A 7,128-nucleotide genomic window follows, 5' to 3' on the forward strand; every position below is an offset into this window, starting at 1 on the left:
CAAGGGCTCCTGCAGCTCTGGCAGCCCTTCCACAACCTCATTTCAGGGAGCTGTGGAGAGCAATGACAAACCCTTCTAACCTTCATGCAGATTTCAATGAAATCCAATAAAATATTGTTGGGTAAGCTCCCTGCCCTCCATCCCTCACCCCCCAGTGGCACAGAGGTTTTTTGTCTCTTTTCCACATGCCCAGGGATCAGCACATTCCCTGAGTGCTGCAAGGCCAACGTGAGGTGCAGTTTCTGAACACAACCAAGCCAAAGATTTGAGCCCCATGTATTTAAAAACAAAACCAGAGAGAAAGAACAAGAAAAGAAAGCCACAGATTTCTACATTCAGGATTGTAAAATTTGCAGCCTTCCCCACTTGTGGCCATACTCTGAAAACATCAACTAATTGTTGGGTTGGAAAGCTTGTCACTATAATCCCTCTCATTCTCCCTCTCCCAAAATTGCCATGGTTTACCCTGGCTTGCCTAAAGCCATCACCCAAACTAAAAATAAGCTGAACTCTGCTAACCAAGAGATCCACAGACACAGGTTCCCTGGTTTGCCTCAGAGCCAGCCCTCTTGGGGACAGAGGAAATGGGGCCTGCCTGGCTCCCAGCTCAGGAGCCACAACATTTTTTCCTGAACAGCCCAGCTCTAATTCCAGTCCCACAGCCCAGCACTAATTCCAGTCCTACAGCCCAGCTCTAATTCCAGTCCCCCAGCCCAGCACTAATTCCAGTCCCAGTGCCCAGCTCTAATTTCAGTCCCAGTGCCCAGCACCAATTCCAGTCCCAGAGCCCTGGGGAGGGCAGAGGAGCCAATGGAGCTGCTGCTGCAGAGGGGATGAGGAAGAGCTCTCAAGAGCAGGACAGCCTGGTTTGGAATTGCAGCTCTGGACACCCCTCCTGCCCCCAGGGCAAAGCAGAGCCATTCCCAACTGCTCTCACCCCTGGGCAGCCTTGGCAGGGACCTGGGGCCACACCAGTGGCTCACAAGTTGTCACCTTGCTCTGGGAAGGTGCAGTCCCAAGCTGCACCAGGGGAAATGCAGGGTGGAGAGCAGGGAAAAGGTTTTTGCAGCAAGGGTGAGAAAGTTCTGGAATGGCTGCCCGGGGAAGTGGTGGAGTCCCCATGCCTGGGTGTGTTTAACAAAGCCTGGATGTGGCACTGGGAGCCAGGGTTTGGTTGGGGTGTTGGGGCTGGGCTGGACTCGATGGTCTTGAAAATCTCTTCCAATTCTGTGAATTCTGTGATTCTGCGAAGAATCCTGGGAGGGTCAGGCTGGAAGGGCCCACAGTGCTCACCTGGAGCCACCTCTGGGTCACCCAGAGCAGAGGGCACAGGGAGGGCCCAGGTGGCTCTGGAATGTGCCAGGAGGAGACTCCAGCCCCTCTCTGGGCTCTGCTCCAGCTCGGGCCCTGCCCAGGGCAGAAGTTGTGCCTCCTGTGAGGGGAATTGCTGGGCTCAGGCCCTGCCCGTGGCTCTGGGGCCATTGCTGGGCCTGGAGCAGAGCCTGGGCCTGCTCTGAGCTCTGCACACAGGGACAGCCACAGGGACAGCAGGGACAGACACAGGGACAGACACAGGGACAGACACAGGGACAGACACAGACACAGGGACAGCCACAGGGACAGACACGGGGCCAGGCAGGGCTGAGAGCTCCTGGAAGAAGGAACCAAAGGATTTTTGTCTACAGATCCAAATTCCTCACTCCTCTTCCCCCACATGCTTCAGAGCTGCCCAGAAGAAACCTGTTAACTCCACAGGTCCCATCAAGGCAAACGTAGCCCCAGGTGTCACACCAGCCACAGGTGAGGGGACAGCCTGAGCACTTTGACCTTAGTTGGCCCCACCTCAAAACCTGTGTCCAATTCTGCTCCTGCAGGAGAGCCCTGGAGGGGCTGGAGCGTGTCCAGGGCAGGGAACGGAGCTGGAAGGGGCTGCAGAATCCCTGAGGAGCTGGGAAGGGGCTGCAGAATCCCTGAGGAGCTGGAAGGGGCTGCAGAATCCCTGAGGAGCTGGAAGGGGCTGCAGAATCCCTGAGGAGCTGGAAGGGGCTGCAGAATCCCTGAGGAGCTGGAAGGGGCTGCAGAATCCCTGAGGAGCTGGAAGGGGCTGGGGCTGGAGCAAAGGAGGCTCAGGGGCCCTCGTGGCTCTGCACAAGTCCCTGCCAGGAGGGCACAGCCGGGGGGGTCGGGCTCTGCTCCAGGGAACAGGGACAGGAGCAGAGGGAGCGGCCTCAGGCTGGGCCAGGGCAGGCTCAGCTGGGACAGCAGCAGCAATTTGCCCATGGAAAGGGAGCTCAGGCATTGGCAGGGGCTGCCCAAGGGGATTTGGAGTGTCCATCCCTGCAGGTGTCCCAGGAATGTGGGGTTGTGGCCCCTGAGGATTTGGTTTAAAGGTGAGCACACCACTGGTGCTGCTCCATGGTTGGACTGCATCTTCTTAAAGGTCTTCTCCAACCTCAGCAATTCAGTGATTCTGGCCTCTCTCCTCAAGGCCTGTCAGCTCAGCACAATCCCACCCAAGAACAGGAGCTGTTCCATGCACACCTGGGGGTGCCCCATCCCTTCCCCCCAGGATTAAAGCCACAAATGCCCCAAAAGAACCAAAGCAGCACCAAACTTCTCGTCCTGAGGGGACATTGTGCATAAGAGGGAACAAAAATGCTCCCATGGGTTCTGTCAGTCCCACAGGACTCACCTGGCAAGCAGGAAAGATATATATGAAATGGAACTGGGGAAAAAAAAGGGAATTCTCTGGTGGCAAAGTGGCTTCAGGCATGACCATCAGCCATGAAGCTCAGAGAGCAGCCTGGAGACAAACCAAACGTGGAAATGAAGCCTTTGGAATGCTGATGCCTCCTAAAATACGAGGAGCCACCTGCCCGGAAGCAGAGCTGTATAAAAGGACTTAGCTCCACTGCTCCTTTTTCCATCTCATTTCCCCCAGAACAGTCCAAGGGATAGAAAATCCAGCACTGGCTACAAAAAAGTTTTGTCAACCACCAAAACCTCCTCCAAGGAGAGTCTTTGGAGGGAGAAATGGAAGCAAACACCAAATCCTCAGCAGCTTTAGGGCTAGGACAGTTCTCAAGTTCTTCTGGCCAACAGGAAGCATTTAAAGTCAGTGGGCACATCCCAAGTTATAAACAGGAATAACTCCATCCTAATTACTTGATTATCCCTTCAATGTAGTAACAGCAGGATAAAATTATGTCTTTTTTTGGTTGCTCAGCAGTTACAAAAGGTTGGTCAGGGATTATTTACTGAGGTGGAAATCAAAGAAGGCAAAATTCATGTTTAGAAGGAAGCTGCAATTCCAAGCAGTAAAACTAAGGGGGAAAACCATTTATTTGGTGTCATTTACTACTTAATAAAACATTAGAAAATATTAGTGAAAATGATTAAATACTCTCCAAATACTGTAAAGGCATCAACAACCCAGAGCAGCAACCCCAGGTTGGGAACAACCACTCAGGGCAGCCAGGAAAGGTGAAAATCCAGATAAATGCTGCATTCCAAAGAAACAGCAGATGTGGGAGCCGGGCTGAACCCCTGGGGAAATGGGCTGGGCTGGAGCTGGAAATGGAGCAGTGGGAATGGGGAAAACCTCCAAACCTGCCTGGAAGTTCAGGGGTGGGGAGGGATCCCAGATTGGATTGGGATGGAGGGACCCCAAATCCCACCCAGTGCCACCCCTGCCATGGCAGGGTCACCTCCCACTGTCCCCAGTGTCCAGCCTGGCCTTGGGCACTGCCAGGGATGCAGGGGCAGCCCCAGCTGCTCTGGGCACCCTGTGCCAGGCCCTGCCCACCCTGCCAGGGAACAATTCCTCATGGCCAGGATCCCACCCAGCCCTGCCCTCTGGCACTGGCAGCCATTCCCTGGGTGCTGTCCCTGCAGGCCTTGTCCCCAGTCCCTCTGCAGCTCTGCTGGAGCCCCTGCAGGCCCTGCCAGGGGCTCTGAGCTCTCCCTGCAGCTTCTCCTCTCCAGGTGAGCACCCCCAGCTCTCCCAGCCTGGCTCCAGCCCCTCTGGACTCATCCCAACATTCCCACACCTTTTGTGGAGCCCCTGGATGATTTTAGGGCCAGCAGGATGCAGAGACAGAGGTTCCTGTATCTACAACAGAACCATTTCCCCAAGACAGAAAAAGGACAAATGGGAAAGCCCAGGTGCTCCTGACCATGCCAGCACTGCCATGTTCCCAGCCCACACTGAGTGACCACAGGAGAAGGAGAGACCATTCCAGAAATGGCACACAGGAAGTTACAGCAGGCACATCACCAAAAATAACTTGGGGGAAGTGATCAAAATTACTTCTGAATTAAAATGAGCACCCCATCCTCAAACCAGATTTGAGTTAGCATTGGGTGGTGGGTAAGGCAAAGAACCAGATATGAACACAAAGCCCACGGGCCTGGATGCAGAGGAAGCAGCAACATTTAAACTCAAAGTGATGCCTGAACTCTTCTGTTCCCAAATCCACCTTTCTTCTTCAAAGAATTGAAATTATATGAGGGATTTTTTAAAATTTTTAACAAATCTTTTAAGATCAAAGGAGATTATAGAAGAAATTAAACTAAAATCTAAGGAATACAAGTATTCTATAAATACCAACCCATAGTTAAATTACAACATCAATCCCAACACTGAATTTAATTCATTTTAGAGAGCCGAAAGCCTTGAGAATTTCTAAGATGAAGCCTAAAATGCGCCTTTAAAATCTGAAATAAACAGCAAGCAAATCCTCCATGATTTAGGGTGATTTCAATGATTTATTACTGGAAACAGTTAAAGTAAGAATTGGCCACAATGTCACAGAAGGGTTGGAAGGGATTTAGGGATCATCCAGTGCCATGGCAGGGACACCTTCCACTGTCCCAGGCTGCTCCAAGCCCTGTCCAACCTGGCCTTGGGCACTGCCAGGGATGGAGAGTCCTCAACTTTCCAGGCAGAATCAATTCAGAATCAGTTAAACCTCAGAATTAATTAAACACCTTCCCTGAAACTCCAGAAAATTCAACTCTTCTTCCAACCTCAACACATTCTAATAAGGGCTTCAAGGTAACACTGCAAAATTGTCCTTATCAGGAAGTTGCTGAGAAAAAGCTCCCCAGGAGCTCCAAGCTGTGTTTCTGCCATGACTTTCTGATGTGAATATATTTCACCAATTTACTTTGTACGTGAAAAATAATGAAATGCAAAGGAAAAAAGACATGGAGGGAATATGCCCCCTTCTTCCTCATTGTTCCCCAGTTTTACAGACTGGGCACAGCAGCACAGGGGCTGGGATGTCCCCATGGTCAGCTGGGGTCCCTGTCCCAGCTCTGGAAGGAAATTAGCCAATTTCCCAGAATTAGAGAATCCCCAGACCCCTGGGTTTGGAAAAGATTTCCAAGCCCATGGAGTGCCAGCTGTGCCCCGTGGGCACCTTGTGCCCAGCCCAGAGCACTCAGTGCCACCTCCAGGGCACACCTGCAGGGATGGGCACTGCAAAGCTCCCTGGGCAGCCCCTGCCAAGGCCTGAGCTCCCTTTCCATGGGCAAATTGCTGCTGCTGTCCCAGCTGAGCCTGCCCTGGCCCAGCCTGAGGCCGCTCCCTCTGCTCCTGTCCCTGTTCCCTGGAGCAGAGCCCGACCCCCCCGGCTGTGCCCTCCTGGCAGGGACTTGTGCAGAGCCACGAGGGCCCCTGAGCCTCCTTTGCTCCAGCCCCAGCCCCTTCCAGCTCCTCAGGGATTCTGCAGCCCCTTCCAGCTCCTCAGGGATTCTGCAGCCCCTTCCAGCTCCTCAGGGATTCTGCAGCCCCTTCCAGCTCCTCAGGGATTCTGCAGCCCCTTCCAGCTCCTCAGGGATTCTGCAGCCCCTTCCCAGCTCCTCAGGGATTCTGCAGCCCCTTCCAGCTCCTCAGGGATTCTGCAGCCCCTTCCCAGCTCCCTCAGGGATTCTGCAGCCCCTTCCAGCTCCTCAGGGATTCTGCAGCCCCTTCCCAGCTCCTCAGGGATTCTGCAGCCCCTTCCCAGCTCCTCAGGGATTCTGCAGCCCCTTCCAGCTCCTCAGGGATTCTGCAGCCCCTGCCCAGCTCCGTTCCCTGCCCTGGACACGCTCCAGCCCCTCCAGGGCTCTCCTGCAGGAGCAGAACTGGGCCCAGCCCTCGGGGTCTCCCAGCACAGAGGGACAATCCCTGCCCTGCTCCTGCTGCACACACAATTCCCCATCCAGCCCAGCTGCCAGGGGCCTGTTGTCCCACCCAGACTGGTCTAAGCCATCTGTCCCTTCCAGGAGAGACATTTTCAGGGATCAGAGCTGGCTCTGGACATGCAGCTCTTCCACCCACCCTGCACATCCTCACTGCTGCCCCAGGACGAAGACAAAGCTGAAGATGGTGAGTAAAAACCCTCCACCAGCACTTTTTGAGGACCACAGCTGTAATTTTGAAATTCTCCTGCTTTTGCAGAACACAAGGATCCTTGGCTCTGGAGCAGAAGAAGGTTTAAGGTGGAAGTCACAATGTTTTCACCAAGTGAAGAGGGAATCTTGCCAATCCCTTGCTCAAATCCGGAATTTATCCCGGATAAATCCTAGGATACACAAAACCATCTCACAACAGGAGTCGGGTAAATATTAAAAATCACTGCTGACAAAGGGTTGGAGACATCATAAACTCAATTATCTTCTATCACTCCACCAACACCTCAAAAATAAAGCCCAAAACACCCAAAGAGCAAATCCCTGAGTCCAACCTGATTAAAGTGAGAAGGGCCAGAGTGAAACCTCCTGGCTCCTTCCCTTTCCCAGCACCAGAACATGCACAGGGAAACTGAGGCAGCCCCATCCCAGCAAGGGAATTCCCTGCAGGAAAAGTCCTCATTGCCACCACCTGTGTGGGATTTTCCACACAAATCCTGCCCAGAACCCCAAAGGGGAACCCAAAACCCCAAAGAAGGAGCAGCAAACCGGGGAGTGAGGCTTGGCCAACACAAACAGAAGCAGCTGCTGCCAAAGAGGCTGCTTGAACCTCTTTGAGAATCGCTGACCTGGAAAGCTGCTCACTGGGTAAACACCTAATAAACTAATTATGGAACTGGTTAATTAATAGTTAACTCATTAAAACACTCCCTCCTGGAAAACACAAATCCA

At 53.1% G+C, this 7,128-nt stretch overlaps 1 protein-coding gene across 1 annotated transcript in view; it reads right to left on the reverse strand.

Annotated features, from left to right (window-relative positions):
• Positions 1–7,128, reverse strand: part of MRPS6 (mitochondrial ribosomal protein S6) — a 44,174-nt gene that overhangs the window by 14,757 nt on the left and 22,289 nt on the right. The gene's annotated exons all lie outside the window — the stretch shown is intronic.

The sequence above is a fragment of the Ammospiza caudacuta genome, chromosome 2, assembly GCF_027887145.1.
Source record: "Ammospiza caudacuta isolate bAmmCau1 chromosome 2, bAmmCau1.pri, whole genome shotgun sequence".
NCBI lineage: Eukaryota > Metazoa > Chordata > Aves > Passeriformes > Passerellidae > Ammospiza > Ammospiza caudacuta.